The sequence below is a fragment of the Glycine soja genome, chromosome 5 (assembly GCF_004193775.1).
Source record: "Glycine soja cultivar W05 chromosome 5, ASM419377v2, whole genome shotgun sequence".
Lineage (NCBI taxonomy): Eukaryota > Viridiplantae > Streptophyta > Magnoliopsida > Fabales > Fabaceae > Glycine > Glycine soja.
The window spans coordinates 24,053,554-24,065,807 of NC_041006.1; positions in this window are offsets into that span (position 1 = coordinate 24,053,554).

Below are 12,254 nucleotides of genomic sequence, written 5' to 3' on the forward strand. Positions count from 1 at the left end.
GCTTAGGGGAAGCAGTAATGGGATCATCGGCGGCTATCATAAGTGGCTGAGAGTCCGGACACAAGGACTGGATTGGCTCCCAAATCTAAAGACTGTGAGAGACGATGAGGTTAAAGCTTCGGAAGAAAGTGATGAGGTACAAGCCCTAAAGGCAGAGCTTGAAAGAGCCTGGGTAGTCGAAGAGAAGTTCAAGTCCATAGCCATCAAAGTCTGAAAAGAGTATGATGAACTAAGGGATGTCAATATGGCCACCGATGAAGCCTTGGAATGAGAAACCAAGAAGGCCCGAAAGGAAGAACACGACCAAAGCAAAGTTTTGAGGGGCTTTATAGGGCAGCAATAGTGAGCTCAAGCTCCGAAGAGGTGAAAGGAATCATCACGGGTCAAAGGCATGATCTTGAAGGACGAGCTAAAGGTTTGCCTTAGGTCGAAAAGAAATTTGTCCCAACAGTTAAGCGAGACTGAAGGGAATATGTGGGCCATCATCGATAAGTGCAAAGAGAAGCTAAATCTAGCGGCGACTCACGAGCAAAGGCTAGAGGATGAGTACGCCAAGATATCAGCAGAAAGGGAAGCAAGGGAAAGGGTAATTGATTCATTGCACCAAGAGGCAACAATGTGGACGGACCGATTTGCTCTTACTTTGAACAGGAGTCAAGAACTTCCCCCATTGCTAGCCAAGGCCAAAGCAGTGGCGGACACCTACTCCGCCCCCGAGGAGATCCACGGACTTCTCAGCTATTGTCAGCATATGATAGACTTAATGGACCATATGATTAGAAACCGCTAGGAAGTTTGTATTGTCGCTCAGATCTTGACTAGTTATAACTTTTTGAAAAAAAATGAGTTTATCCCACGTTTTTACTCCAAAAATCAGTGCGAATCAAGTCACTCCCACATTTTATCTCTAGCATGCATTGTATGTTGGTCTCGTCCTTTGTCACGGGAAGCCGGAAGGTCCATATCACCTTCTTAATTGTACACATGGGGCACTGCGCCCCCAAATGCACAAGTAAGAAGAGATAATTTTCCGGGCTCTCGTGTCCGTAAAATGCATTCATATCATGCATCGCATAAGTATCTCTTCATAACATCATAATGAACATATCGTTCCTGCATTTGTCCGTTATCATATTCCAGCCTCACATTTTGCATGAGTCATGACATCATCATGCATATGCGTTCAACAAACTTTTTGATCTGCAAAATTGCATACCATTTGTTTTCATGTTTGCTCATCCTTGTGTTTTCCTCTACAAAAAACAAAAAAGGGGAAGCGTGAAACTTCACACTACATTCTTAGTTGCATGTGTTAGGCACCATGAGCCAACCATGTTGGGATCATAAACCCATTTCTAAAAAAAAAAAAAAAGCACACAACAACAAAACAAAATAATTGAACATGGTACCTAATGCATGGTTAACTAGGAAATGGTGTTTCTTCGGGCATCTCAATTTCATAATTACATTTTCCATGCATAGCTTAAAGTATGCCCGAGTCATTCATCCCTATGAGATGTTGTTGAAGTATTGGCGATCAGAATTGCCATTCCTTGGATTATAGGGTTGAACCAAGCTCATGCTTTTATAAAAAGGTTCATCAAGTCAAAATATGGAAGTAACCGTCTTGCAAAATTGGGGCAAAAGATGAATCGAGTCACATCACTGCTTCGTCTACTGCCAAACATATTTAGGATTGTTGATGTCCTTGTTACTTCCAGTTTCACCTTGACAAAGATGTCATGGACCATGTTGAAAATCTAAATTGATTCAACCCCATATCCTGCGTAAAAATTTGCAATCTTCAACTATACATCATTCGCATACATCCATGCTTTTCATTGGTTGCATTGCTCATTGCATTCTTTCCTTGAAAAATAAAATAAAATAAAATAAAATGAACTTAATCATTGTTATCAAAAAAAAAAAAACATGCTTTACGGCGTCCTCACCGAACTTGTGCTAGAGCTAGAGTAATGGGTGAAGTAGAGGAGATACAAGAGAAGATGAAGGCCGACATGGAGGCCATTAAAGAGAAAATGGCCACAATGATGGAGGCCATGATGAGCGTGAAGAAGATAATAGAAGCCAATGCGGTTGCAATTTCCGCTACCAGCGTTGTTGCTAAGGTGAACCTGATGTCCCCATCCGGCATCAACCAAATGAATCATCCAACCTCAGATATGGTAGGCAAAGATTTGGGAAGTACGGGCAGCCCCCATAATGTACAAATTCAAAACAAGCACGCCTTCCCGCCATATGGCTTGCCTCTCAACTATACGCCACCCAAAGTGGCGTACACTCCCAATAAGAATGTCAATAACTCCACTCCTATACCCATTGAGAGCCAACAATCCCAAACTGATCATGCACATGTCTCTTAAACCGTGGGGGGGACACATGAAATTCCCCACCACAATCTAGCCAACTTCGAGCCTTGCCTCGGATATGCCACGGAAGGGCAAACAGTTGGTGGTATACCCCTACAAAACCCTTTGGAAGGCCCTCAGTATCACCCACAACTACACCTCTTGCATTCCACGACAAGTAAAAACCCTCATGCTATGGCAGAAATGGGAAAGTTGGATCATCTAGAGGAAAGGCTCAGGGCCATTGAAGGAGGTGAAGATTATGCCTTTGCTAACCTAAAAGAGTTGTTCCTAGAACCCAATATCATCACCCCTCCCAAGTTCAAGGTGCTGGACCTTGACAAGTACAAGGGGACTACTTGTCCCAAGAACCATCTAAAGATGTATTGTCAGAAGATGGGGGAATACGCAAAAGATGAGGAATTGCTAATACATTCCTTCCAAGAAAGTCTTACTGGGGTAGCTGTTACCTGGTACACTAACTTGGAATCTTCCCGAGTCCATTCTTGGAAGGACCTAATGGTTGCCTTTGTTAGGCAGTATCAGTACAATTTTGATATGGTTCCGGATAGGATGCAACTACAGAACATTTGCAAAAAGGGGGACGGATCTTTCAAAGAACACGCCCAAAAGGTGGAGGGATCTGGCGGCCCAGGTGGTACCCCCAATGATGGAAAGGGAGACGATGATCGTGATGGTAGACACATTATCGATACTCTACTATGAAAAGATGGTGGGCTACGCACCCTCAAAGCTTTGCGGATTTGGTCTTCGCCAGTGAAAGGATCGATGTGGGTCCGAAAAGAGGCAAATTTGATCATCCTACTAGGACGACTGAGAAAACTGGGGCAAATGAAGAGGGTGAGAAAGAGGGAGAAACCCATGCTGTGACTGCCATTCCTATACGGCCAAGTTTCCCACCAAACCCAACAATGTCATTACTCAGTCAATAACAAACCTCCTCCTTACCCACCACCCAGTTATCCACAAAGGTCATCCCTAAATCAACCACAAAGCCTGTCTACCGCACTTCCAATGACGAAGACCACCTTTAGCACAAACCAAAAAAACACCAACAAAAAGGAATTTTGCAGCAAAAAGCCTGTAGGGTTCACCCCAAATTCCGTTGTCATATGCTAAACTTGATCCCATATCCACTCAATAATTCAATGGTAGCCATAACCCCAACCAAGGTTCCTCAACCTCCATTTTTCTGAGGATACGACTCGAACGCAACGTGTGCTTATCGTGGAGGAGCCCTGGGGCATTCCATTGAGCATTGTATGACCCCGAAGCATAAAGTGTGAAGTCTAATTGATACGGGCTGGCTGAAATTTGTGGAGAATCGCTTGTTGAATCATAACATTGACAAGCAACACCATACATGGGGCAATTCTGGAAGCTGTTGTTATGACTCATCAGGATTTTCAAGTTTATGCCATTATTATAAACCACAGTTACAATGCTAAATGATATGGATAAAATGGACATCCTTGTCCCTCATCCTCTCACAAACGCATGTTTGCTTATTCAACTTTCACCGGAATGTGGGTGCAAGCCATTGGTCTATTTGCTCAAGCGACCTGCGCTCCTGAGTGTTGACTTCCAAGACTGTTCAATCAGAGATTACTCGTCTTGCACGTTGGTGGGGGTGCCGTAAAACAACGAGTAAAGTTCAAAACAAATAAGTTTCAAAATAAAAAAATAAGTTTCAAAATAAAAAAAAATAAAAAGGCATTTGATTGACTGTGTTTTCAAGTAAAAATATAGACGTTCATGTGACTTCATTTTATCATTCCAGAAAGTTTGTCTTCTTAGAGAAACGAGTTGTCAAGAATAGGATATTGGACAAATGGCCTCAGTTACCTTAATAAAAAGGGGGGTTGAATTAAGATGCAAAGACTATTCCCCAATTGAACTATCACTCTTTCTTTTTGGATTAACAATGCACCCTTAACATGAATTACTCAAAAGACAAATCAAAATAAACTTCTTTAAAGCAAAAGATAAATAGCAATAAAAGAAGTTTAAAGGAAGAGAGGAATGCAAACTTGATTTATACTGGTTCGGCCACTTCCCACGCCTACGTCCAGTCCTCAAGAAACCCACTTGAGATTTTCCACTCTCTTTGTAAAACTCCTTTTACAAAGTCTGAACCACACAGGGACAACCCTTCCCTTGTGTTCAAGAATCCTCTACAATAAGAGACTCTCAGTCTCTTAATCCCTTTTCAGAAGTAAGAAGAAGAGAAGAAGAAATCTCTCTTAAAAGGGATAGATTGTACAATGAAGACCAATCAAAATTCCTTATTGAATATGCAAGTGGTTGACCAAGGAATCTTTTTGAGAGGATAAGACAGTTCAATTCAGAAAAACTCTTAATCTTTTGAGAGGATAAACTTTGTGGGCAATGAAAACTCTCTTTAAATTCGTGTTTCCAAGTCACCTTTGATGGCCATTCATAAACCATTTGAATAAATGTGACTCTTGGAAATTATTTTCTGAAAATCTCCTCTGGTAATCGATTACAAGACTTGTGTAATAGATCACAGGCTTTAAAATTTGAATAAATTGCTGGTAATCAATTACCATCCATGTGTAATCGATTACACATTATAAATTTTGAATTCAAATTTCTAGTGACTGTTATAAACATTTTCAGCTGTTGGTAATCGATTACCGGAGAGCAAATCTCAATTTGAAATGATAGAATTCTTTGGTCAAACCTTTTGTTTTTTCAATTTGGAAACTTCTTCCAAAAGATTCTAGAAATCAACTTGATCATATATCTTGACTTTCTTGGATTCTTGTCTTGAATAAAACTTAGAAGCACTTGATCCTTTAGCATCATCAAGACATCAAAACATCTTGCTTCTACATAGGAGTCATTTGACTTAATCCATCAGCTGAAAAATCCTTCAACTATTTCTTGTCCTTGGAAAATTCTTTTTGCAAGAATCAATTGCGTCTTTCATTCTTCCTCACTACGAGGTTGTGAAAACAAGACAACAATTGGTACCTCTAAGCCCTACACTGGGGCAATGAAAGGCCCCATGCATAAACCTCAAACGAACCTAGGGGCAGATTAGAAGTTCTCACTCAATAGGTTCCCAGCTACAAGGTCATGACGAAAGACAACGATTGGTACCTCAAAGCCTTACACTGGGGCAATGAGGGGCACCGTGCATGAGCCTCAAGTGAACATAGGGGCCGATCAAAAGTTCTCACCCATCGATGTTTTTAACAAAAAAAAGGGACAAACCCTAGGATTTCAATGGATTGATTAAACATCAAACGACTCCATTGCCGTCACTCCAAAATGGTCAAGTGACTAAATCAAAAAGAACATACACTCTGAGGGAGTTCCCGGAGAGATTTGCAAAAAGATAGGATGAGGTTGCATGAATTATCACCTTTTTCAAAAGGGCAGTCAATCTGTGTTTTCCAAAAAAAAAAAAAATCAAATCAAAATCAAAATCACAAAATAGGGAAAAAATGCCATGAACATTGTACAACTTTCCATTACATTGCATTGTTTCATATAAAGTCCTCATTTACCCAAATTTCACAACAAAGGTTGCATGCATTTGCATCCCTCAAAATCATGTTAACTACATAGATTCCATACATCTAAATGTCCAAATCTTTTGAATTTGGGATGACCGGCTCTCTCGATGAGTCGATCTCTTGCTTTCTCATAAGGATGGACCCTCGGGTACTAGTACCCTGGTCTTCAGAGGACTACACTCCTCGCCAACAGAGGGCTGCACGCCCTCACCTTAAGAGGACTGTGTGTCCTCACTTTCAGAGGACTGCATGTCCTCACCTTCAGAGGGCTACATGCCCTCGCCATCAGAGGACTGCGTGTCCTCACCTTCAGAGGGCTACACGCCCTCGCCATCAGAGGACTGCATGTCCTCACCTTCAGAGGGTTACACGCCCTCGCCATCAGAGGACTGCATGTCCTCACCTTCGTAGGGCTACACGCCCTCACCTTTAGAGGACTACACGTCCTCGCCAACAGAGGGCTGCACGCCCTCACCTTGAGAGGACTACACGTCCTCGCCAACGTAGGGCTACACGCCCTCACCTTTAGAGGACTACACGTCCTCGCCAACAGAGGGCTGCACGCCCTCACCTTTAGAGGACTACACATCCTCGCCTTCAGAGGACTCCACGTCCTCACCTTTAGAGGACTACACGTCCTCGCCTTGAGAGGACTACACGTCCTCGCCTTGAGAGGACTACATGTCCTCACCATCAGAGGGCTGCACGCCCTCACCTCCAGAGGACTACACGTCCTCGCCTTGAGAGGGCTACCCGCCCTCGCCTTGGGTACTAGTTACCCTCACCTTCAGAGGACTACATGTCCTCACCTTCGTAGGGCTACATGCCCTCACCTTTAGAGGACTACACATCCTCGCCTTCAGAGGACTGCACGTCCTCACCTTGAGAGGACTAAACGTCCTCGCCTTGAGAGGACTACATGTCCTCACCATCAGAGGGCTGCACGCCCTCACCTCCAGAGGACTACACGTCCTCGCCTTGAGAGGACTACATGTCCTCACCATCAGAGGGCTGCACGCCCTCACCTCCAGAGGACTACACGTCCTCGCCTTGAGAGGGCTACTCGCCCTTGCCTTGGGTACTAGTTACCCTCACCTTCAGAGGACTACATGTCCTCACCTTCGTAGGGCTACACGCCCTCACCTTTAGAGGACCACACGTCCTCACCTTCAGAGGGCTACACGCCCTCGCCATCAGAGGACTGCATGTCCTCACCTTCGTAGGGCTACACGCCCTCACCTTTAGAGGACTACACGTCCTCGCCAACAGAGGGCTACACGCCTTCACCTTTAGAGGACTACACGTCCTCGCCAACAGAGGGCTGCACGCCCTCACCTTGAGAGGACTACACGCCCTCACCTCCAGAGGACTATACATCTTCGCCTTGAGAGGGTTGCACGCCCTCACCTTTAGAGGGCTACGTGTCCTCATTTTCAGTGTGCTCCACATCCGCACCTTAAGAGAATTTAAGGACCTCTATCCTTAAATGCTTAACCAAGACTTGCACTCCCGGTTAAGGGACCAGTAGTTTCCTTTTAACGGTTCCTGGGCCACCCCCTGATATTGGAGGACGGCCAACTGTGCGAGCACAACCAGAGAGGGAGGCTATCACACAGCTACTATGCATACCGGGGCAAGATTTCACCCGTGCCGCTGCAAAGAGACGAGTGCAGATCATGCGCACCAACATGACCACTCTTACACAGATATAGATGACATTGCTACTTAGCAACATTCTGCCCAGCGACCGCAATGCCAATCTCCCCCTGCAAAAGTATCAGTTGGTCTGTGTCGTCCCGACATGGGTAAGTATGCATATGGTTCAACTGATTTCTGATACCATCTATTGTTTGTAGGGATCGCACCCACAAAGACACCCAGTGGACCTGAAGAAGTCCAACAGGGCCCTGGGGTTTCCAGCTCTGGTTACGGGCCTCTGTCGGCCCTACAGGGCGCCCGTTCCCCCCAGCAAGTTCATGTCATCGTGGCATAGGTAAGTATGCACCTCCCCTAACTGATTTCTGATGTCATCTATTGTTTACGGGGATTGTGCCCGCAAGACACCTAGTGGACCCGAAGAAGGCCAACAGGGTCTTGGAGTTGCCAGCTCTAAATACGGGTCTCTATCAGTTCTAGGGAGTGCCTGTCGCCCCCAGCAAGGTCATCAGGTCCCCCCTACCAATCGAGCTTTCATCAAGAAGTTCTGCGTCTCCAGGCAGGCGCAGGGCGAAACACCACAGCAGCCTGGCGATGGCCGGCAGCGGGCAACAGACGCACCGCCATCACCTCTAGAGTTCACCTCTGCTCATCCACAAAAAGGTTTGAGTATTGCCTACACCACATGGCCGACCAATAGGCAACCAAGTACAAAGCCAAAGGTAAGCAAAGTACTAGGTCAGTGACCGACAAGTCATAAGGCGTCCAGCTCAAGACGTTAAAGAAGCGCTACTAGGAGGCAACCTAGTACCTTTTAAATTTCTGCCTGCTATTTGATCACTTTTTATAGTAGGACGCACCTAGTTGCTCATGATCCTGGGAATTTAAATAAAACAAGCGCAAGCTCGGAAGGTAGTCATACCTTACAAAACATATATATGTATGTTTAGGTAGTGAAAATACCTTAGATATGCATGTATGTAAACAAAAAAACACTTCACAAAATATATATATGTATGTTTAGGTAGAAAAATACCTTAGATATGCATGTATGTAAACAAAAAAACACTTCACAAAATATATATATGTATGTTTAGGTAGAAAGATACCTTAGATATGCATGTATGTAAACAAAAAATACTTCACAAAATATATATGTATGTTTAGGTAGAAAGATACCTTGGATATGCATGTATATAGCAAAAATACCTTACAAAACATATATATGTATGTTTAGGTAGCAAGATACCTTGGATATGCATGTATATAGCAAAATACCTCATGAAAAAAAAAGAGAAGAAAAAAAAAACAAACAAGAAAAAGAAATAAACAAATAAAAAAAAAGAAGAAAAAAAAGAGAGAAAAAAGAAAAATAAGTTGTCTAGCTAAAAAACCAACATGCTTTTGAAAAGAGATGACTTCCAACTTTTCTTTGAAGAAAAATTCGCTGATCATAGCTAGTTTTTGGAAAAAAAAATGTGTGTACACCTGAAGGGTGAATGCTGTGAAATTTTCCCGGACGCCCGAAATGGACTTGGATGAATGCACAAATGGATAAAAGAACATATTTTGGAAACATTGGGTTGACTAAAATAGAGGAAATGAATCCTGAGCCCTAGCATCACATGACCATAAAAATTTGACACTTGAGTGTCCGCATAGGTGCATGCATGATCAGTTTTGCATAAAGTTTCCAAATCATCATTTTTGCATTTGTGTCATGGAAATAATGTGGGGCACCCCTTTTATCCTTGAGCCAAACCAAACCCCGACATGTATCATGTCTAGCCATTCTACAAACCTTGAGCCAAAATCATGACTCACTATAATCCTTACCCTCGGAAGCAAAAAAGGAAAGAAGGAAAATTTCCAATCAAAGAGAAAGCAAAAAGAAAAGAAAGGAAATTCCTAATCAAAGAGTGGGAGAAAGCAAAAAGAAAAGAAAGGAAATTCCCAATCAAAGAGTGGGAGAAAGCAAAAAGAAAAGAAAGAAAATTCCCAACCAAAGAATGGGAGAAAGTAAAAAAAGGAAGGAAAGAAAGTTCTTGATCAAAGAAACAAGAAGAAATGTGCAGAAAGGTCTTTTGACCAGACAATATCTGAACAATACAGAATTGTCACCAAATGAACAAAAGAAAGAAAAGGAAACCATGACCTAAAGTGGTCTTCTCCCTTTGATTACCAACCAAAATCCTGTGCGTCGGTGACTTGTTCGCCTTGCGCAAAACCAAAACAGAAAAGGAAAAGGGGCAAAAACACACAAAAGCCGAAAAACCCTCCAAAAGAACCCATTCCCAAGGGAAGTCCTATTGATCCATGATCACACATGTAATTTTTGATTTGATAGGAAATAATTTGCAAAGTCAAGTCATGATATATCTATGGTTCGGAATTAGGATGAAACACTTACCTGTGCGAGATTGATACACTTTGAGTGATTTTCTTCTATTTTGTCGAACCCAGTGTTTCCTCTAAATGTTCATTTAGAAACGAAATGCTAACATCCAAAATCTCAGTTAAGGTTATGGGGGATTTCATCAGCAGACTCTCCTTCCCCGGTAAACGCATTGTTTTTCACTCAAAAAAGCGTATGCTGCTCTAATCAGTTGGAATATTTATCTCTTTACTAAAGCATGTTTGCATTTTAGCGAAGAAAACACCGAGACTTTTTCAAGTCATACAAGTTATCCAGAACTACGTAGGTCTGAGTTCCTCATTGGAGGATACGTAGGAGCAAAAGCCTCGCTTTGGTCGACCACACTGCTTTCTGTTACCATGACCCAAGAGCTGGTAGCCTGCGGAGACACCTTACGGTTATCCGCACCTCGAGTGTGATTGATAAGCGGAGGCCAATATGGTCATCTGCACCCTTTCCGAAGATGTAGGCATCTTCTGGTGGAGACTTTTTCAAGTCTCACAAGTTATCTAGAACTACGTAGGTCTGAGTTCCTCATTGGAGGATACGTAGGAGCAAGAGCCTTGCTTTTGTCGGCCGCCCCATAATCTTTGTCATACTGACCCTGAGGTCATGTGACATGAACCCTTGTGTCATCCAGAGGCGACGAGCCCGATGACACGCGGAGATACCTTACGGTTATCCGCACCCTTTTGTCATCCAGAGGCGGCGGGCCCGATGACACGCAGAGACAAAATTTGGTCATTCTGCACCCTTGTGTCATCCAGAGGCGGCGGGCCCCGATGACACGCAGAGACAAAATTTGGTCATTCTGCACCCTTGTGTCATCCAGAGGCGGCGGGCCCGATGACACGCGGAGATACCTTACGATTATCCGCACCCTTTTGTCATCAAGAGGCGGCGGGCCCGATGACACGCAGAGACAAAATTTGGTCATTCTGCACCCTTGTGTCATCCAGAGGCGGCGGGCCCGATGACACGCGGAGATACCTTACGGTTATCCGCACCCTTTTGTCATCCAGAGGTGGCGGGCCCGATGACATGCAGAGACAAAATTTGGTCATTCTGCACCCTTGTGTCATCCAGAGGCGGTGGACCCGATGACATGCAGAGACTGACATAGTCTTCTGCACCTTTTGTTCCTCCGGGAACAACGAGTCATTTACATGCGGAAATTTTACGGTCACCCGCGACTCTCGTCAACCGAGAGGAACGAAATTAGTGTCATACCCTAATTTCGTCCGGGGATCTTTGCTTGATGACATGCGACCTTTGTTTGGTCCTTGTGAGGTGCTTGGCACCCATCATTAGGCAATTTGTGAAATTCCGGGAACAACAAGTCATTTACATGCAGAAATTTTATGGTCACCCGCGACTCTCGTCAACCGAGAGGAACGAAATTAGTGTCATACCCTAATTTCGTCCGGGGATCTTTGCTTGATGACATGCGACCTTTCTTTGGTCCTTGTGAGGTGCTTGGCACCCATCATTAGGAAATTTGTGAAATTCCGGGAACAACAAGTCATTTGCATGTGGAGATTTTATGGTCACCCGCGACTCTCGTCAAATCGAGAGGAACGAAATTAGTGTCTTGTCTTTACTTTCCTTTTATCTCCAATAAAAGACAAGTAAAGAGGGGCAACTGTCATACCCTAATTTCGTCCGGGACCTTTGCTTGATGACATGCGACCTTTCTTTGGTCCTTGTGAGGTGCTTGGCACCCATCATTAGGCAATTTGTGAAATTCCAGGACATGCCGGAAAACCAAAAAATATTGATGCACAATCCGTAAGTTTCCGTGACACACCGGAAATCAAATGGAAGCATCGTTGCATAATTAAGTGAGATTCCGTAACATTCCGTAAGTCAAAAAGGGGGATGATTATGTAATCCGCAAGGTTCCGTAACATTACGGAAAGAAAACAAGTATCGTTACGAGATTCGTAAGTTTCCGTAACTTTACGAAAAAAAGAATCACCAAAAAAGGTAAGGGGGTGAACTTATCAAGATAGGGGTGTAAATAGCAATTCAAATCTAGGCCCTTCCAGAACATTTTGGAAGTTGGGTTGCTTAAGGAGGAAGCAACTGGGCGGCAAGCTCCTCCACGTTTTTGAAAAATGGTTTTCGGGGCTTCCGCGGCTTCCGTAATACTTCCGTAAAATTTCCGAAAACCTTGGGTAAGCATATTCCACTTAAAATTGGTGAAAGGGAAGAGAAAAAAGATGAAAATCAAATTCGAAAACAGTT